Source organism: Sapajus apella, unplaced genomic scaffold (genome assembly GCF_009761245.1).
Source record: "Sapajus apella isolate SASKATOON/1434 unplaced genomic scaffold, GSC_monkey_1.0 scaffold2, whole genome shotgun sequence".
Classification (NCBI taxonomy): Eukaryota; Metazoa; Chordata; class Mammalia; order Primates; family Cebidae; genus Sapajus; species Sapajus apella.
In genome coordinates, this window is record NW_022436942.1 from 70,417,570 (window position 1) to 70,439,604 (window position 22,035).

Genomic DNA, 22,035 nt, shown 5'->3' on the forward strand with positions numbered 1-22,035 from the left:
ATACCTGAGACTGGAAAATTTATAAAGAAAAGAAGTTTAATTGGCTCACAGTTCTGCAGGCTGTACAGAAAGCATGGTGCTGGCATCTGCTTCACTTCTGGGGAGGCCTTGGGGAGCTTTTACTTGTGGAGGAAGCTGAAGTGGCAGCAGGCTTCTCTCATGTGGCAGAGTAGGAGCAAGAGAGAGTTAGTGAGAGGTGCCACACACTTTTAAAAAACCAGATCTAGTCAGGCGTAGTGGCTTATGCCTGTAATCCTAGCACTTTGGGAGGCCAAAGCAGGCAGATCATCTGAGGTCAGGAGTTCGAGACCAGCCTGACCAACATAGAGAAACCTTGTGTCTACTAAAAAATACAAAATTAGCTATGTGTAGTGGTACATGCCTGTAATCCCAGCTACTCAGGAGGCTGAGGCAGGAGAATCACTTGAACCTGGGAGGTAGAGGTTGTAGTGGGCCAAGATCACACCATTGCATTCCAGCCTGGGCAACAAGAGTGAAACTGTCTTAAAAAAAAAAAAAGCCAGATATTCTGAGAACTCACCAGTGAGGACAGCACCAACCCATGAAGAATATGCCCCTATGACCCAAACACCTCGCATCAGGCCCCACCTCCAACACTGGGGATTACAATTCACTGTGAGATTTAGTGGGGACATGTATTGGAACTAGATCACCATATAGGATAACATTTACAGGTTGCAGGGACTAGCCTACGATCCAGCAATCCACTCCTCGGTAACTCCCTATACTATAGAAATTCTTGCACATGAACACCAGATGACAAGAAGAAGAATATTCATAGAAACACTGTTTATAATAGCAAAAACTGGAAACAATCCAAATATCCACCAAGAGGAGAATGGGTACACTGTGTCATGGTTATATAATCCAAAATTATGTAGCAGTGAAAATAAATGAAGTATAGTGACACATATCAACATGGAAGAATCATGCAACACATGCGGGGTCCAAGAAAAAGCAAGTCACAAAAAAATACATATGACATACTACATTTATATAATAAAGTCTTATAACACACAAAACTAAAATAAGTCCTATATTGTTAGGTTTATATGCATAATGTGATAAAATAATCAAAGCAAAAGAAAAATAAACTGCAGAATAACAGTTTCCTATGTGGGAGAGGGAAAGTTGGTCGGGCACAGCTTACCAAGACCTTTAAAGGTGCTAGTAAGGGTCTATTTTTTTTTTTTTTTTTTTTTTTTTCGAGAAGGAGTCTCGCGGTCACTCAGGCTGGAGTGCAGTGGCATGATCTCAGCTCACTGCAACTTCTGCCCCTCAGGTTCAAGCAATTCAGCCTCCCAAGTAGCTAGGACTACATCTTAACTGGATGGCAGGATCACAGGAATAAAAGGGGGTGGGTGGGTGGGTGGGTGTGTGTGTGTGTGTGTGTGTGTATTTAAAAGGGCTACCCAATAAAAGGGTGTGTGTGTGTGTGTGTGTGTGTGTGTGTGTGTGTGTGTGTGTGTGTATTTAAAAGGGCTACCCAAAATATAGAGATACACAAACATGCACATACATATCCACTCACACCTTTTGCATACAGATAGTCCCTAACTTACAATGTGCCTACATCTAGATAAATCTATCATAAGTGGAAAATATCATAAACTGAAAACACACTTTCAGCTGGGCATGGTGGCTCACGCCTGTAATCCCAGCACTTTGGGAGGCCAACGTGGGCAGATCACAAGGTCAGGAGTTCGAGACCAGCCTGGCCAACATGACGAAACCCCATCTCTACTAAAGATACAAAAATTAGCCAGGCATGGTGGTGCATGCCTGTAATCCCAGCTACTTGGGAAACCACCAGGCAGGAGAATAGCTTGAACCCTGGAGGCAATGGTTGTAGTGAGCCAAGATCGTGCCACTGCACTCCAGCCTGGGTGACGGAGTGAGACTCTGTCTCAAAAGAAAAGAAAAGAAAGCACACTTTCAACTTACAGTATTTTCAATGTATGATAGGTTTTACAGGATGTAATTCATCATGAGTCAAGGAACATCTGTATATAATATAATTAATAATAAAAAGTTGTAATTCCTATTGGTTATTATTCTAGTACTGGAAAGCAGACTAAGATCACCATTCCCACTGCTGATAAGCATGAAATGGTTTCTCTAGAGATGTGGCTCTAACACCATATAATGAAAGTATTCCCAATGCAAGGTGTGAAGAACCCAAGTGCTTCACATTTTTAGGAACAGTGTGAGCCGATACACAAGCTGCACTTGCGGTGATGCTGTAATCAACTCTGCCTCTGGAAGGAGCTATTGCTTGTCTGGGGGAGACTAAATCCTACAGCAGAGGCTCTCCCATTAAGGTGGGAGGGAGAAACTGTCTTCCAGGTGGCACCTGGCAAGGTCTTGAGATATTTTTGGTTGTCGTAAGTAGAGAGGAGCTAGCTACTGGCATCTAGTGGGTAGAGGCCAGGGATGCTGCTAATATCCTACAATGCACAGGACAGCCCTACCGCAAAGAATGATCTGGCTCAAAATGTCAATAGTACTTAGGGTGAGAATGCCTGGTCTATAGTGACCCATTGACAGAGTGTGTGCAGTAATGCTAACTATTGCCTTCTGACATTAAATACAATACAATCTCTCACAAAAGATATAGAAAGTCCCTGTTTGCAAAATTTATCAATCCTTGGAATTGTGCATAGAAGTGATTCTACTCATCTGTTGAATTTAACAAATTTTACAGATAATTATTAGGTACCAGAAGAATTCTGACACACAGACTGCTCCTCAAGGGTGGGGATTTACATTCATTCATCTTTATACCTTCTGCATTAAAATCTCAATGTGTCTTGAATTGTTTCTCCTCAAACAAGGCACAGAACACAATACCTGGCACATAGTAAGCATTCAATGACATTTACTAATATTATTTGTAAAAATATTTTTCAAATTAACTTTAAACTCTTGGCAGTATAGATTATAGCTTTGTCTATTTTGTTTACCAATATATCCCAAGTGCCAGAGAATTTGTCACATAATAGATGCTAGACAAATATTTATTGACTAAATGAGCAATTGACTAAAAATACTACCTGTCAGTGCACATACATTAAAAATGCTGCCTGCTAGTGCACATACATGCTCTCCCAAACAAGACAAATAAACAAACTACAGAAGGAGCAACAGATACAATAAGGCAACACTTCCAAATGCACTCCCAGGTCAGCACTTCGATCTGAGACTTCTGACCCTTCACCTTTCTCTAGTTAGGCTGTCAGGTTCTGACCCAAACAAGAGCTGAAATCAGTGTTAACCAGAGTTTGATTATAAGATCAGAAGCATTAACCTGTGCCTATAAACCTGTGTCTGTAACTGTTTGGCTGAATGTGAATATGCACCCAGTGACTACTCTATAAAAATTCCCAATGACCATGGCTGACCGCTAAGTCTCTCTAAGAAACATGAGAAATGTTACTTATTTCATGCCACTGAATCTTGTCCTTCCCGTCAATTCCTGCTCACAGCTGTGCCTGACTAATTAAAACTCCCTGGAAACCTTGTCTATCGCTTTACTGGTTATTTCTTCTGCTAAATCAAAAGACTCCACTTTAGAATTCAAATCCATCTGTCCCCCTCAGTCTGAAAAGAACAAATGTTCAGAAAAACTAGCCAACTAAATAAAATTAAATGTACCTTTCCCAGCTAAGACTTAATAGTTGGGGGCTGGGAGCAAGGAATTTAAGGATAAACCACTAAAAAGAAGCTAAAACAAAGCTTAACCCTATTAGATAGTACTTAGTCATTTAACTCCCATCTTAGCAGACCTGGGACAAATCCAGAAATTCTTGGTTGAAATGGATTTATATCCAAAGGCAAAATTATCTGGTGAAACTAATATATGTCAAACATTGCTCACCCAAAATAATATGACTCTAGACTCCAAAGGTTTGCTCTTCCATTTTCCTCTCATTTGGATCTCAAAGAGCCTAAACTGGCTCATAATTTATAGCTTCACTTTTTGATATCTGAAATGCACAGGATTTACTGTTGAACTATTGGTCCTATTCCATGATCAGAAAAACACTAAGAGCCTGGCACAGTGGCTCACATCTGTAATCCTAACACCTTGGGAGGCCAAGGCAAGAGGATCGCTTGAGTCTGGGAGTTCAAAACCAGTCTGATCAATACAGAAAGACCCTGTTCTCAACAAAAATATTTAAAATTAGCCAGTTGTGGTATGCATGCCTGTAGTCCTACCTGCTTAGGAGGCTGAGGTGGGAGGATCACCTGAGCCTGAGTTTGAGGCTGCAGTGAGCAATGACTGTACCACTGCGCTCCAGCCTGGGTGACAGAGTATGACCCTGTCTATTTAAAAAAAACAGCAACAACACTAAGAAATGTAATCACAACTAGATTACATTTCTTAGTGGTGGTGGTGTTTTTTTTTTAAATAGACAGGGTCATACTCTGTCGCCCATGTAAATGTAAAAAAGTTGTGACCTTTCTCTGGAACCTATAACTTCAAACTTCTAAGAGTTGTATCAATTATTAAAGCAAAATATATAAAATTGCCTGATCTTAATGTTGCTTTTACTATCACATCTGAGTTATAGTCTTTGCCTAGAAGTAATTACAGGATTAATACACGAAAATATTCTAAAACACTGAAAAAGACTCTAGTGCAACATGGATTTTAAGCAAGAAGTTGCCTCTGTGAGATCTGATTAAATTTTTGCTACCAAAACTATGTGTGCCAAATTATACCATGTTATACTTATGTTCTGTGATGTCACAAGACATCTAAAGTTCAAATTCTCTTTCCAATATGATTTTTCACCAAAGGAATCCTTTCCCTAGTAAGCGATGTAACAGTTAAAATGAAGCATAAATCACAACCAATAAATTTTACACCTTAGAAAATTCCTTCAAAAACACTGTAATTTATTACACTGATGCACATGTAACTTACAATACTCTGTAACACTCAGAGGTTACTAATAAAATGAAACAAGATTCCTTCTTTTAGGTTCAACATCATATAACTGTACAATTTTAGAATTTCACAAAAACTCCTAAAGCTACAGCAAAATCACCTCCAAAGACATGTCAAATCTTGTTTTATTACACTGGAAATTTGCTATACCAAATATAACAGAAAATAAATGTATAACGACTAAGGTTTAAAAATGTTTTTGTTACATAAATACGCTATAAAAGGTTTAACCTTCATCCTTGATGTCCCAGGGCACATAGGTTGCATTCTTTCAAAACTATACTTCAAATTCTTTGACATTCTATTTCTTTGAATTCTATTTCTTTTCTTTTTTTGTAGACAGAGTCTCGCTCTGTCGCCCAGGCTGGAGAGCGCTGGCATAATCTTGGCTCACTGCAACCACTGCCTCATGGGTTCAAGCAATTCTCCTTCCTCAGCCTCCTGTGTAGCTGGGACTAAAGGTGCATGCCGCCATGCCCAGCTAAATTTTTTGTATTTTAGTAGAGATGGGGTTTCACTGTGTCCAGGCGGGTCTCTAACTCCTGAGCTCAGGCAATCCGCCCGCCTCGGCCTCTCAAAGTGCTAGGACTACAGGTGTGAGCCACCACGCCTCCCCTTCTCTGAATTATATTTCTAAATAAATTAAACAGGTTCCAAATGCAATTCAACAAGCTTTATTTATGACATGGCTTCTGATGTACAAAGCAGTAATAAACACTTCAAGGCCGGGCGCGGTGGCTCACGCCAGTAATCCCAGCACTTTGGGAGGCCGAGGTGGGTGGATCAAGAGGTCAAGAGATCGAGACCATCCTGGTCAACATGGTGAAACCCCGTCTCTACTAAAAAAAATACAAAAAATTAGCTGGGCATGGTGGCGCGTGCCTGTAGTCCCAGCTACTCAGGAGGCTGAGGCAGGAGAATTGCCTGAACCCAGGAGGCAGAGGTTGCAGTGAGCTGAGATCGCGCCATTGCACTCCAGCCTGGGTAACAAGAGCGAAACTCCATCTCAAAAAAAATAAAATAAAATAAACACTTCAAGGATTAAAAAACATTTGAAGGTACAAAAATATTGAACATTGTTTGTATTAGAGAAAAAACTGAGGCCATGCATGGTGGCTCAGGTCTGTAATCCCGGCACTTTGGGAAGCCAGGGAGGGAAGATCACTTGAGGTGAGGAGTTTGAGACTAGCCTGGGCAACATAGCAAGACCCCATCTCTACAAAAAAAAATTTTTAATTATCTGTGCGTGATGGTACATGCCTGTAGTCCTAGCTACATGAAAGGCTAAGGCAGAAGGATTTCTTGAGGCCAGAAGTTCAAGGCTGCAGCTAGCTATGATCATGCTACTATACTGCAGCCTGGGCAACTGAGAAAGACTCCATCTCTCAGAAAAAAAAAATGGAGTCAACCTAAAATATTTACGAACAGGAGATGGGATAAATCACCTGTGAGAAAGTTAATATATAATATATTAATAATGAAAATAATGAGGCTGAGTGATATACATACGAATAAAGCTGAGGCCAGATATTTAGTGAGAAAAAAACAAGTTGCAAAAATATGCATATAACAACATTGATGTTTTTAAAAAGACAATACTGTATGTATAGCTCTGATGGGTAGCATCTTCAGGCTTTGTGACTAAACAAGCTAAGAGTTGAGATGAACTTGCCTAGAGGAAGCCAACTATGGAAGGGAGGATAATGGAACCGGCTTGGAATAGGGCTGAATGTGAATCCTAAATCTCTCTCTGCAAGGCTTCCTAAAGCAAGTCTGTAAATCATTTAACGATTTTTAGTAATAAATTTTGATTTCCATTCATTTAAAACTGTAAGGGACAACGTTTAGAATTTTAACTCCATGTATTTCCAACTCTTAATGGCTTAAAGGAGAAAAATTAACAACCACCACGAAAATATCCTAGAATCTCCTGTTTTAGCGAAACACTAAAGCTGAAAACCAAAAGCTGCAGAGGTGTTACAACTGGCCCTCTGGTTTCTGTAACAATTCAGATTAGTGTTATGCATAAAGAACATAAACTGCCTGGTAAACTGCCACACTATAAGAAACTAAACAAGCCATCCAACACTTCTGTTCAAAATACAAACTCCAAAACTAGCTTAACTCAGAGCTCACAAAAAGCTCAACAGAGCAGAGACACATAGGTCTGAATAGAGAAGGGAGTAGACTGGTAGGGAAATGGCAGTAGGTCTCTGGACTGTCTTGAGTTTTTCCTATCACACATAAAATGTTTGATTTAAGAAAAATCAGCGCCAGGTGTGGTGGCTCACGCCTGTAATCCCAGCACTTTGAGAGCCCAAGGCAGGTAGGTCACCTGAAGTCAGGAGTTCGAGACCAGCCTGACCAACACAGTGAAACCTCATCTCTACTAAAAATATAAAATCAGCCAGGCTTGGTGGCACATGTCTGTAATACCAGCTATTTGGGAGGCTGAGGCAGAAGGATTGCTTGAACCCGGGAGGTACAGGTTGCAGTGAGCTGAGATTGTGCCATTGCACTCCAGCCTGGGCAACAAGAGTGAAACTCCGTCTCAAAAAAAAAAAAAAAGAAAAGAAAAAATCAGGTTGGGTGCAGTGGTTCATGCCTGTCCTACACTATGGGAGGCCAAGGCAAGAGGATCACTTGAGCCTAGGAGTTCAAGACCAGCCTGGGCAGTATAGTAAGACTCCCATTTCTAAAAAATTGCCAAAAATAGTGTAGGGTGTGATGGCATGCACCTGTGGTACCAACTACTCAGAAGGCTGAGGCAGGGGGATCACTTGAGACCGAGAGGCTGAGCCTGCAATAAGCCATGAGGGCCCCACTGCACACTCCAACCTGGGTGACAGAGCAAGACCCTGTCCCCTACCAAAAAATGAAAGCAAAGTCAGTGTGATGGAAGAACAAGGTCAGAAGAATAAACAATGAAAGAAGAAAAAAATCAGAAACAATTAAACAATATGGAAACAATAAACGAGACTCTAACTGCTGTCTATAAAAACGAACAAAACCAACCAACCAAAAAAGCGAACTTTAATAGAAGACAGGCAAAAGTAAATACCAGAATAAGCAATTTAAGGAAAATTAATTATTTTACAAGAGAAAACTATAATTACATTACAGCATTTGTTACAGAGACTGGACGTAAATTCATGAAATAATGAGGTTCAAGTAATTTATACTTTCTTCCTTTGGCTTTTTCTTTTTCTTTTCTTTTTTTTTTTTTTTTTTTTTGAGACGGAGTTTCACTCACGTTACCCAGGCTAGAGTGCAGTGGCGCGATCTCAGCTCACCGCAACCTCTGTCTCCTGGGTTCAGGCAATTCTCCTGCCTCAGCCTCCTGAGTAGCTGGGATTACAGGCACATGCCACCATGCCCAGCTAATGTTTTGTATTTTTAGTAGAGACGGGGTTTCACCATGTTGACCAGGATGGTCTCGATCTCTTGACCTCGTGATCCACCCGCCTCGGCCTCCCAAAGTGCTGGGATTACAGGCGTGAGCCACCGCGCCCGGCCTCCTTTGGCTTTTTCAAATTTTGTCAGGTAGACATGTATGGCTTTTGTAAGACGCTATTTTAGAAAGAACAGAGAGCAAACATTTATCTTTCCTGAATGTTCTGGAGCTATGGCTCAAGAACTCACAGAAGTCTGGTAGTTAGAAGCAACATTTACCAAATGTTTATGATATGATGGAATAAGAAGCTTCCATTCACCACAGTCCTTAATCTGGAAAACCACAGCATGAAGTAGCTAAGGAGTGCAAATGTCCCCATTTCACAGATGAGAAAACTGTAGGTTTAGAAAGTTAAGCCATTGGCCAAGGTTACTTCACTGAACTAGAATTAAAAGGCAGTCTCTAAACTCCGAGCCCACTTTGTGAACCATACTACCTGTATTTCTCACACATACCTGATAAGAATCACCTGGAGCACTAGTGAAAAAATCATATGTCCCCCTGTGCCTTCCAAAAGAGATCCTGGGAATCTGCATGTTTAACAGGCAACCCAGAAATTCTTTTCTCTCTCTCTCCTTTTGTTTCCTTTTCTTTCTCTCCCCTCAGATCACTCTGGTACATACAACAATCCTTACCAGGTACAGCTTGTGAAACTCTGCCCACCCTCTACTGCTATTCAAATTTTTTATTTAGGATGAAGCCTATTACTACATATAAACTGGCCATTAGTGCAGGATAAACTATTTAAATGCCAGATACTGCACTCTGAAACAAGCACAAACAAAACCTAGAAAATCTATGGTTGAAGCTACTCTTGGCTTACCAGAGAGAGGGAAATGACTACTTTATAACACAAATCAGGAAAGATTTTTGTGTTAAGGCTGCCATAGTTCTTTAATTTCTGCAGCACCCACAGTTGCTGTGAGAGTCATATTTTCCCCAGCCAGAACTCAGTGGTGGGGAAAGGAGCAGGGCAATATGTTGAGTGACCACCCTATTTGATTGCTCTCCTTTTTTTAAAATACAAAAAAAGGAGACAGAATTTCACATTCCTAAATAAGAGCTTTCCTAGCTCTTAATTGAAACTGATTATCAATTATTTGGATTGGTATTTCATATATCCATATATAATGGAAATGTTGGTGCCCAAGACAAACTGGAGAATTCATGTCCCTCCTACAGGCATTCAAAGTATTTTTTAAAACCTCTGCACATCAAACAAAATCTATCTGTGGGTTGAATCTGGCCTTCTAACTAGTTTGCAATACCTCTGGCCTCTATTTTTCATGTGCTTCTTTTTTCACAAATAGGTACATTTATCATATAAAATATATATTTATATATCTCAAGGAGGAGGAGCAAATGTTGAATAAAAAGTATCTGATGATAAATGAGTTGGTGTCTGTCAAGCAGGCTCTTTGAAAAAAGAGACTCAGCAGGAGCCTGTGAATCCCAGCACTTTCAGAGGCCACGCTGGGTAGATCACTTGAGGCCAGGAGTTCAAGACCAGCTTGGTCAACACGGCAAAAACCCATCTCTACTAAAAGCACAAAAATTAGTCAGGCATGTGGCACACACCTGTAATCCCAGCAATTTGTGCAGCTGAGGCATAAGAATTGCTTGAGGTTGCAGTGAGCCAAGATTGCATCACTGCACTCCAGGCCGGGTGACAGTGTGAGACCCTGTCTCAGGAAAAAAAAAAAAAAAAAAGGAAAACGGAGACTCCAGGATTGGGAAGAATTTAGCAATTGAAATACAAAGCCAGGGAAACTAAAGAAATTTACTTGCACTTCCATTACCTAATAATAACCATTAATATGCAAATATCATACGTCAGAACCCTAGTGGAGCTATGATTCACAACCTTTCTTCTATTCCAACACAGCTGAGAGAGACATCACACTCTGTGGTTTCCTAAAGCCAAGATCTCAGGGCAGGAGAGGCGGGCCCCATGGCAGGTGGTAAGAACTGCTGATTTAGAACATAAGGACAGTATGTTGGCTCAAGCTGTGTTTGCTCTCATGCCAATTGCTTGCCAGATGAACTGTACACACATTCCATTTATATGGATGATGTGTAACAGGACAATATACAGAATTCTGTGCTTGAGCTTCTTTCAGGCTGTCACCTCATGGGCCCTGCCTCTATCTTTGCCTCAGGCTTGAGCAGAAATAGTTCACTTCTGAGTCTGGACAGGCCATAGAAATCTACCATACAATACCGGAACACCGTGAACGTTTTTAAGTTGAACGTTTTAAAGACCAAGCATTCCAACTGAAGGTGCAAAAACTTACAATTTTTTTTTTTTTTTTTTTTTTTTTTTTGAGATGGAATCTTGCTCTGTCGCCAGGCTGGAGTGCAGTGGCATGATCTCGGCTCACCACAGCCTCCACCCCCCCAGGTTCAAGCGATTCTCTTGCCTCAGCCTCCCAAGTAGCTGGGACTAAAGGCATGTACCACCACACCCGGCTAATTTTTATATTTTTAGTAGAGACGGGGTTTTACCATGTTGGCAAGGATGGTCTCGATCTCTTGACCTCGTGGTCCACCTGCCTCAGCCTCCCAAAGTGCTGGGATTACAGCTGTGAGCCACCACACCCAGCAAAACTTACAAATTTTTAAAATTTAATCAAATCGCTGCAGCACAGAGAAAAGTTATGGTTGATATTAAGAAATAAACCAGATTAACACAAGAGTTGTTCTACAAGGGAATGCATTAGGGGAAGCATATACTTTATCTGGGTAACCCTAGCATCTTTCTATTTTTATAAGTGACCTCTAAAGCAAGAGGTAAGAAATATATCAATTTTATAGTTGAGAGAAATAAGCCTCACCAAACAGACTCTACTATGCCCTTGAAATAAGTTTTAGAATGCTCCTCAATGTTGTATCAAACAGAACTATGGATGGAAAACTTAAAACTTATATTCACTAAAACATTATGTGGAGCAGAATCCTATTTTTATAAAAAAATGTGGGCCAGGCGATCATGCCTATAATCCCAGCACTTTGGGAGGCCTAGGCAGATGGATTGCTTGAGGCCAAGAATTTGAGACTAGCTTAGCAACACAGCTAGACCCTGTCTCTATAAAAAATTAAAAGATGAGCCTGATGTAATGGTATATGTGTATAGTCCCACCTCCTTTGGATTGCTTGAGCCCAGGTGTTTGAGGTTGCAGTGAGCTATGATCACACCACTGTCATCTAGCTAGCTTGAGCAACAAAATGAAACCCCCATCTCTTGAGAAAAAAAAAACAGTGCACATTAGCAAGAAATGAAAGAAAAATGTAAATAAATAAAAGTGCACACATATGTTCTGTATATAAACCTATGTATTTTTATATACTGGGCATTTATATATCTAGAGAGAGGAAGAGGAGGAGCAGGTTCAAAATCTTAACAGTGGAGGAATTATTGATTTTCATTTTTTTGTTATCTTTATTTTCCAAGTTGTTTACAATAAACACAAATTGCCTTTGTATGAGGAGGAGGGATATGATATCCTGGAAAAATACTTAAAATATAACATTAGGTGAATAAAACAGGCTATAAAAAATATTTTTACTACTTTTAGAATATTATACAAAAAGAAACCTAGAAGAAAATACTCCAAAATCAATATTTTAAAATTTTGTTGCATGTTATTTCCTTTCAAGTTACTTTCCAGTGAAGAGTCTAATTGGCAAAGATAAGTCACACTCCTGGGGAAGAAGTCAGATGAAAACACCTAGTTGTTTTGCTTTCCTCTTATTATATGAATCTCAGTCTCATGCTGAGAACAGATGGCAAAAAAAAACACAAAACTGGCCCAGAATGCAGCTACAACAGTACAAATATGGTGGTCAGCAGGAAATACATTATCCTTAATTTCAACCTTTTCCTGGAAACTGCCTGGAGTGTTATGGAGTAAAAACGGGTGAACAGGTGTAGGAGGATTTTATTTTTGGCAAGGGCTGAAGGCAAAGGAGAAAAATGAGTTTGATTAAAGGAGCCTACTTAATTCTATAAAAGAAATAAAGCAGACTGGGAACACCTTGAATAATTTTATATTTCTATAAATGTTTATATTTTTTGGAAAGGCTATCAATAATAAGAATATGATACTTTTTTACTTTTTCTTTCTTTCTTTTTTAGATGGCCTCATTCTGTTGCCCAGGTTGGAATGCAGTGGTGCAAACAACGGCTCACTGCAGCCCCAAACTCCTGGGCTCTTCCTGCTTCAGCCTCTCATGTAGCTGGAACTACAGGCACGCACCACCATGCCTGGCTAATTTATTTATTTTATTGTAGAGATGGAGTCTTGCCATGCGGCCTAGGCTGATCTCCTGGGCTCAAATACATCTCCTGCCTTGGCCTCCCAAAGTGCTGGGATTACAGGTGTGAGCCACCACACCCAGCTATGTAATACTTTTTTAGATACCAAATGTTTTCTTAGAACTCTAAACTCAAAATAAATGTGCAATTCTCATGATATGCTAAAAGGAGGTAATAATGATTCCTGGGGAAACAGCATGTGTTATCAGAAATAATATTTTGTATAACTTCTCTTGCTTTGGTTTCATTGATTTTTAGAGCAGCATCATCATGTTCTCACAAGCTTTTAAGTATTCTAATACAGACCCAAGAATTTGCTTCTGAAAAGTTTAAAGTACCCATGTTGTTTTTCTTTTTTTTTTTTTTTTTTTTGAGACAGAATCTTGCTCTGTCACTCTGGCTGGAGTGCAGTGGTGCGAACTCAGCTCACTGCAACCTCTGCCTCCCAGGTTCAAGTGATTCTCCTGACTCCACCTCCCATGTTTAAGGGATTCTCCTGCCTCAGGCTCTTGAGTAGCTGGGACTACAGGCACATGCCACCATGCCCGGCTAATTTTTTGTATTTTTAGTAGAGACGGCATTTCACCATGTTAGCCAGGATGGTCTCGATCTCCTGACCTTGTGATCCGCCCGCCTCAGCCTCCCAAAGTGCTGGGATTACAGGCATGAGCCACTGTGCCTGGCCTTTGTTTTTCTTTATTAAGGATATGTACTAATGCTACACATGAAGCCAATGAAGTAAAACAGGCCCTCCCCAATCTGTCAGTATATTTTTATCTAACAAGTTTTATGCCTTAGTGTTCTTGGATGAATTCATTTTTCTAATCTCCAAAGAATCAAATATCTTTATAGTGTCCCTCAAGTGATTAAGACTTTATTTCTTCCCAAGAAAAAATAATGCAATTTTAAAAGCTTAAGGTTGCCAGCAAGACACACCCTCAATGTTCATTCTCCACATACACCTTGCTCTGATTTTTGGTGTCAGAACTTTTGGCCACATAACACACTACCCTTTGTTCTCCTGGTTGCTGGTCTCAGTGACAGGGCTAGGTCAACTCTTTTGGTTAATATGGCTAGCTCAGTAGATTATAACCAAATACAAGTGTGGCTCAATTTAAATTAAGGGCCTATTAGGTCTCCCTAAGAAAGAGCTTAATTCCATCTCTGAAAGCTACTGGAGTGTGAATGGCAACATAAATCATCACCTTCACTCAAAATGTGTGGTCAGCTTGGTCACCGGCCACCTCATTTCCTATGCTATGAGGAAGACATCAGTTTGGTTTGGGTAAGGGTTTATTTCCTATATCTTGCAGATCTGAAGATCTGTACCTAGCTTTCTGTGCAGGTACACTAAATAGCCAGCCCCTGCACACCCCTCCTGACTTGCTTTATTAATGTTTTCAAATTCAAATCTCTTGCTTCCAAATAGAAGCTTACTGTCAGATGAGCAGTTCCCTGTGCATGAAGATCAGCCTCATGATTGCGTCAGAAGCGGTGGTTTGGCACTATCATCTCTAACCAGGGTAAGGCCGGGTAGAGCAGGATTAGCATGTGCCAGGACACAGATAAGAGAGTATGCTGGCTTTCCTTCTCCCATCCTAAAATATGGTTCATAACAGCATAGAGATCTTCTCTAGGTAACCAATTTAAATAATCTTTTAATAGTAGAAAACCAGGCCAGTGGTTGAGGAAACAGGTCTATTTAAGCAAGTTTTCCAACAAAGAGAAACCTATAAATGTCCAGGTCTGTCTATAAACTATTCATAGTGGCTAAATATCATGCTTAATAAATGTAAATTTCTAGGCAAGGGGTAAAAGTGAAAGGTGTTAATTTAGTGTGTTTAGTTGTCTTCTTGCATTAAAGCTACAGATAAATCTTGGAAGATCATAAATGACTATTTTCACTTTTTTTTATGCTACACTGACTGACATAAAGATTTTACTACCAAGGATGGCATAAGTACTTACTTAGTAAGGTAGCTTAATAGATAAAATTATTGTCGACATGTTTAAGAGGCAAAAATTCTAACCCAAAGTATCTCAGTCACCTCAGTCACTAATTTTTCTGTTACTCAGTTTCTTAATCTTTTTTTTAAAAGAGACGGAGTCTCGCTATGTTGCCCAGGCTGGAGTGCAGTGGCTATACACAGGCGCGATCCCACTACTGATCAGCACGAGAGTTTTGACTTGCTCCGTTTCCAACCTGGGCCGGTTCACCCCTCCTTAGGCAACCTGGTGGTCTCCCACTCCCGGGAGGTCACTATATTGATGCCGAACTTAGTGGGGACACATGATTGGCAAAGCACACTACAGCCCAGAACTTCTGGACTCAAGAGATACTCCAGCCTCAGCCTCCCAAATAGCTGGGACTACAGGCATGTGCCACTGCGCCCGGCTCAGTTTCTTAATCTCTAAAGCAAAGAATGAATAAGGCCTCGGCCGGGCGCAGTGGCTCACGCCTGTAATCCCAGCACTTTGGGAGGCCCAGGCGGGTGGATCACGAGGTCAAGAGATCGAGACCATCCTGGTCAACATGGTGAAACCCCGTCTCTACTAAAAATACAAAAAATTAGCTGGGCGTGGTGGCGCGTGCCTGTAATCCCAGCTACTCAGGAGGCTGAGGCAGGAGAATTGCCTGAACCCAGGAGGTGGAGGTTGCGGTGAGCCAAGATCGCGCCATTGCAGTCCAGCCTGGGTAACAAGAGCGAAACTCCATCTCAAAAAATAAAAATAAAATAAAATTTTAAAAAAGAATGAATAAGGCCTACCATGTCCCTTCACTTTCCTATTATGGTGTTTTAATTCAATTTAACAGATATTCAGCAAAACTATCACACTATGGGTAGTAAAAAGGGTGAGGAGCTCTCATATAAATGTACATGCAGTTATAGGGAAACTAAGAACTTCTCCTATTAAGAAGTTTTTGGTTGTTAGTTTTTTTTATTTTTTTGAGACAGAGTCTGCTCTTCCACATAAGAACCTTTCAATTAGATGAAGAAAATACACACAGTGGTGGGGAAGGGACATCAGAAGAATATTAGTTAGGGCAGCTGTTCTCAACCCTGGATGAATATTAGAATTGCTTTGAGAGCTTTTAAACAAGACTAATGAGTTGATCTCATCCCAGTCTGGTTATCTCAGAATATCTGTGGATGGAGCCTAGGCATCTTTTTTTTTTTCCTTTTTTTTTGAGACAGAGTCTTGCTCTTGTCACTCAGGCTGAAGTCAGCTCACTTCAACCTCCATCTCCCCAGCTCAAGTGATTCTCCTGCCTCAGCCTCCCAAGTAGCTGGGATTACAGACGCTCACCACCACACCTGGCGAATTTTTGTATTTTTAGTAGAGACAAGGTTTCACCACGTTGACCAGGCTAGTCTCGACCTCCTGACCTCAGGTGATCCACCCACCTCAGCCTCCCAAAGACATCATTTTTGTTTCCTTTATTTTTTAAATATTTATAAAAATATAACTTTTTTTTGGAGACAACATCTTGCTGTATTTCCCAAGCTGAAGTGAAGTGGTGCCATCGTAGCTCACCGCAGCCTCAACCTCCTGGGCTCAAGCAATCCTCCTACCTTGGCCTCCCAAGGAGCTGAAACCATAAGTACATGCCACCATGCCGAGTTAATTTTTTTATTTTTGTAGAGACAGAGTCTCACTATGCTGCCAGGACTGGTCTCAAACTCCTGGGCTCAAGCAATCCTCTTGCCTCAGCCTCCCAAAGTGCTCGGGTTGGAGGCATGAGACACCACACCCAGCCAACATAAGTGTTTTAAACTAAGACAACAATCATTCTGGCTTGCGAAATGAAATGAAGAAAACTTCAGAATTCCTATAAGTCCGTTGCCACAAGGCTAGAAGCATCACTGATTTCCTGTTGGCAAACACCTGTGAAAAGGACTAAGTCCTTACTTTAGCCCAGACCAAAACAGAACATCAACTCTATGGAAACCAGCAGAAGAATTTCATAAGAACCAAGGAGCTGACTGACAACCACCTGACTGGCAGCCACGATTACCAGGTTAAAACTATGTCTGATGATGTTTCTTGACAGCTCTGCAGTTCCAAGAATGTACACATGGCTTCAATACAATGGCCAATTTAAAGAACAGGTGAGGGATTCTTTCTAAGTAATTCTTTCTAAGTATCTTTCTAGGCTAATGGATATGTTATCAAACCTGTCCCATTTCCCTAAATTCTAAACATACTACTGAGAGAAAAGGCTCTAAAATTATTAACTCATGTACAGACTATTTTGTTTTTGTCATTTCCCTTAGAGAAGAACACATATTATTAACAAAAAAAAATGCCAGCTTCTTACTGTCTTTTATATTTTCTAAAATGTGGCTCTTTCTTGAGTTTCAACAATGACTGGCTGAACAGAGATAAACTGAGTTATTTTAAGAAACTACAACCAGATCCTTTCATGCATCAAAGAAAAACTCCCAATAAGTTCTAAACTTCAGCTTTGAAAAGTTAGGATATGTGTATAGCACGTCAACAGAAAAAAGAAAAAAAAAAAGAAAGAAAAGTTAGCATAGAAGAATCATTTCCTATCCTCCTAGGAACCACCTGCTTGCTAAAAATATTATAGAAATATAACTTTATTAATGTCAAAGGTAATTTTAAGCTCATCAGCTAACATTTGCCAAAATGGAATATGTGCTTGACAGGATTAATAATAGTGGTTTTTAGCCAGCACAGTGGTGCATGCCTGTTGCCCAGCTACTCAGGAGGCAGATGTGGGAGGGTCACTTGAGCCCAGGAGTTCAAGGCCAGTCTGGGTAACAGCAAGACGCTATCTCTAATAATAGTAATAATAACAATAACAATCGTTTTTAATTTTTAATTTTTTGAGACAGGGTCTCACTCTGTTTTCCAGGCTGGAGTGCAGAGGCATGAACACAGCTCACTGCAGCCATGACCCACCAGGCTTAAGCAATCCTCCTACCTCAGCCTCTTGAGTAGACATGCAACACCATGACCAGCTAATTTTTAAATTTTTTGTAAAGGCAGGATCTCACTATGTTGCCAAGGATAGTCTTGACCTTCTAGGTTCAAGCAATCCTCCTGCCTCCAGCTCCCAAAGTGCTGGGATTACAGGGGTGAGCCATCAGCCAACACTGTTTTTTTTTTTTTTTTTAAATCCATTGCTTTGAAATCCTTCACTCTGACTCCTAAAAGAGACAGAGAAGAAAAAACCTGGGTGTGCTATTCAGAATGCTTCTATTAATACCAAGGAGCAGCCAGGAGTTTGAGACTAGTCTGGGCAAACATGGCGAAGCCTGATCTCTACAAAAGATACAAAAATTAGCTGGGCGTGGTGGTACACACCTGTAGTCCCAGTTGCTTGGGAGACTAAGGCAGGAGGATTGCTTGAGCCCAGGAGGCAGACAATGCAGTGAGCCCAGGAGGCAGACAATGCAGTGAGCCCAGGAGGCAGACAATGCAGTGAGCCAAGACTGTACCATTGTACTCCAGCCTGGACAACAGGGCAAGACTGTCTTAAAAAACAACAACAACACACACGCACGCACAGAGCAACACTTCAAATCTCAAATTATTTTGGGTCATCACTACAAAATTATATTCTCAACCATGGTCTATGATGGTTATTCCAATCCTAGTTCAATTTCAAACATCATGAATATTAAGAATTTGAGCCTTTGTACAAATAAAAACTAGGCTCAAAACAAAGATGAGTGCTGCCCTACAGATCAAATATTTATTCTATGCTATATTTAAATAAGCATAAGGCTAAGGGTTTGCTAAATGGGATCTTTTTTTTTCTTTTTTGAGACGGAGACTCGCTTGGTCATCCAGCCTGGAGCACAGTGGCACAATCTCAGCTCACTGCTATCTCCGCCTCCCAGGTTCAAGCCATTCTCCTGCCTCAGCCTCCCCAGTGACTGGGATTACAGGCACCCATTATCACGCCCAGCTAATTTTTGTATTTTTCTTTTTTTTTTTTTTTTGAGACGGAGTTTCGCTCTTGTTACCCAGGCTGGAGTGCAATGGCGCGATCTCGGCTCACCGCAACCTCCGCCTCCCGGGTTCAGGCAATTCTCCTGCCTCAGCCTCCTGAGTAGCTGGGATTACAGGCACGCGCCACCATGCCCAGCTAATGTTTTGTATTTTTAGTAGAGACGGGGTTTCACCATGTTGACCAGGATGGTCTCGATCTCTTGGCCTCGTGATCCACCCGCCTCGGCCTCCCAAAGTGCTGGGATTACAGGCTTGAGCCACCGCGCCTGGCTGTATTTTTCAATAGAGACAGGGTTTCGCCATGTTGGGCAGAACTCCTGACCTCAGGTGATCCACCCACCTCAGACTCCCAGAGTGCTAGGATTACAGGTGTGAGCCACCACGCCCAGCTGCCAAATGGGATTTAAAAAAATTAAATGTGGGCTGGGCATGGTGGCTCACGCCTGTAATCCCGGCACTCTGGGAGGCTGAGGCAGGTGAATCACCTGAGGTCAGGAGTTCGAGAACAGCCTGACCAACATGGCGAAATCCTGTCTCTACTAAAAATCCAAAAGTTAGCCAGGTGTGATGGTGGGCGCCTATAATGCTAGCTACTCAGGAGGTTGAGTCAGGAGAATCAGGAGGTGGAAGTTGCAGTGGGCTGAGATTGTGCCACTGCACTGCAGCCTGGGCAACAGTGCAAGACTCTGCCTCAAAAAAAAAAAAAAAAAAAAAAAAAAAAAGAAAAGAAAAAAATATATATATATAAATAAAATGTGCCATTCAATTTCATTATATAAAAATTTATTCAATCACATTGTGTGGATGATATCACAGATGTGAACAGTATTAGGAAGCAAAAAGCAATCCCTTCATGTTTCTTAATATTCAAATAATTGTTTTTAATTTGCCAAAATGACATCAATAAGTCAAAGGGATCTTATTTCTAAGGACTCTTGGATTATAAACAAAATTTCTGAAGCGGTGACATCTGGGGAGAGTCACTTGGCTCAGTCACTGACCTTCCTTTATCCTTAAATTGAGAGTGGCAATTTCATGACCCCAAATAGTATAAAAAATATGTCCCTCGGCCGGGCGCGGTGGCTCAAGCCTGTAATCCCAGCACTGTGGGAGGCTGAGGCGGGTGGATCACGAGGTCAAGAGATCGAGACCATCCTGGTCAACACGGTGAAACCCCGTCTCTACTAAAACTACAAAAAATTAGCTGGGCATGGTGGCGCGTGCCTGTAATCCCAGCTACTCAGGAGGCTGAGGCAGGAGAATTGCCTGAACCCAGGAGGCAGAGGTTGTGGTGAGCCGAGATTGCGCCATTGCACTCCAGCCTGGGTAACATGAGTGAAACTCCGTCTCAAAAAAAAAAAAAAAAAAAATGTCCCTCAAACATACAAGCACCATGGTAAGCTAACAGCCTTTGAAGGTCTATATTTATTGTGTCATAGATAAGCTCAACTACAATTTGATTTCATTTAAAAAACAGTACAGTGCTACTCTAATCCAAAAAAAAAAAAACAAACAAACAATTGCTAACAATAAAGGGGATATTGTAAATGGCACTAAATTGTATCAAAACAGGAATGAACACTAAATAATTACAACTATGTACTTTCCAAAAACTGAATGACAAAACTGAAAAATCTCCAGTACTTCCTTCTCATTAGATCTTCTCCTTCTCATTCTCTTTCTGGGTTTTTTTTTTTTGTTTTTTTTTTGTTTTTTTTTGAAAGACAGGGTTTGGCTGTCGCCCAGGCTGGAATGCAGTGGCGTGATCTCGGCTCACTGCAACATCCATCTTCCAGGCTCAAACCATCCACCCATCTCAGCCTCTCAAGTAGCTGGGACTACAGGTGTGCACCACCATACCCAGCTAATTTTTGTATTTTTGATAGGGATAGGGTTTTGCTATGTTGCCCAGGCTGGTCTCAAACTCCTGGGCCCAAGTCATCCTCCTGCCTTGGCCTTCCAAAGTGCTGGAATTACAGGCATGAGCCACCACATCAGGCCCCCTTCCTTGTCTTAACCAAGAAGGTAACACACAAAAACTGCCATGATATATTCAAATAGTTATGGATAGGAATAGCTACGAAAGAGTTTAAGGTCCTTCTGACCTTTCAGGCTTCCTGATTAAAAAGAATTATAAAAAGTTCCATCAACCTTGCTGAGCTGGGGGTATAGTGGCACATTAAATATTATGAAGTATCTCCAAGAATCAGTAGAAATATGTATTAAATTTCTACTGTGTGTAAATCTCTCTTCTGAGTTCAGGCTAAGTTCAAAAACGGAAGATAAAAAAGGAGTTATTTGTATTTGAAAACCAGCATAGTTGTCGAAAGTTTTCAATGCGACAAACATTGCATTAAATATTCCATATTTGTGCTTCTCAAAATATTTGTAATGAAAGACCGGTTTTGTTTTGTTTGTTTGTTTTCCAACACATTGTGGAACAATATTTTTAGAAAATGCAAAAATCAATACTACAAAAATAAAGTGAAAAATGAGATATACAAAACACAAGTCCCAATTTTATTAGTATGCTCAACAGATATAAAATTACACTAGTGAACTATTATGAAGTCTCTAAATGTTGACAATTTTTGTACTTATCTTGTCATTACAGTAACAGACAGTTCATGGTATGTGGACCACACTTTGAGAGGCTTTGTTCTATACGTAACCTATGTAATTTTCCAGAGTAATTTTAATGGCCTCCAAGTTAACAGTAATGACTATAATAAACCAAAGGAACACCGTGTCTTCTGAAAAACATGCAGGATTAAATGATTTCAAGATCCTTTTCAGTCCCACAAGTTCTATGATCCTAAAGCTAAAGATGTGATTTGACTGGTGAGTAAAACGCTCATTGCCTAATGATAGACATTTTTGTCATAGCAACAGAGTAGCTGAAAGAGGAAAAGTGAAAATAAAAAAAAAGAGGGGGAAAATAAACTCAGAGAAGAGCAAGAATTTAACTGCGAGGTAGATACTGACAGTAAGGAGATGTAACTCAGTAAGACAGATAAAATGCCAATAGGCTGGGCAACACAGTGAAACCCCATCTGCCCAGCTACTGGGTGGGGAGGCTAAGATGGGAATGTAAGCTTGAGTCCGGGAGATTGACGCTACAGTGAGCTGTGATGATAAGGAGGGAGGGAGGAAGAATGGAGGGAAAAAAAAAAACCTACAGCAATTACTTCCAAACACTCAGGGTAGGAGATGCAGCTCTCAAAAATTAGTCTCTGAAAATTGGCCATTTTAATAACTAAGTTTAAGGTTAAAATATCTTTTTTTTTTTTTTTTTTTTTTTTTTTG

The 22,035-nt window shown here is 40.7% G+C and overlaps 1 protein-coding gene and 1 long non-coding RNA gene across 10 annotated transcripts in view; both read right to left on the bottom strand.

The window, feature by feature from the left end:
* HECTD4 (HECT domain E3 ubiquitin protein ligase 4) overlaps positions 1-22,035 on the bottom strand; it is a 231,704-nt gene that overhangs the window by 179,979 nt on the left and 29,690 nt on the right. The window lies entirely within an intron of this gene.
* LOC116524751 overlaps positions 16,216-22,035 on the bottom strand; it is a 10,389-nt gene continuing 4,569 nt past the window's right edge. Inside the window, exon 2 of the long non-coding RNA XR_004257474.1 lies at positions 16,216-16,319. This is a non-coding gene — a long non-coding RNA (uncharacterized LOC116524751). The remainder of the gene's footprint in view (positions 16,320-22,035) is intronic.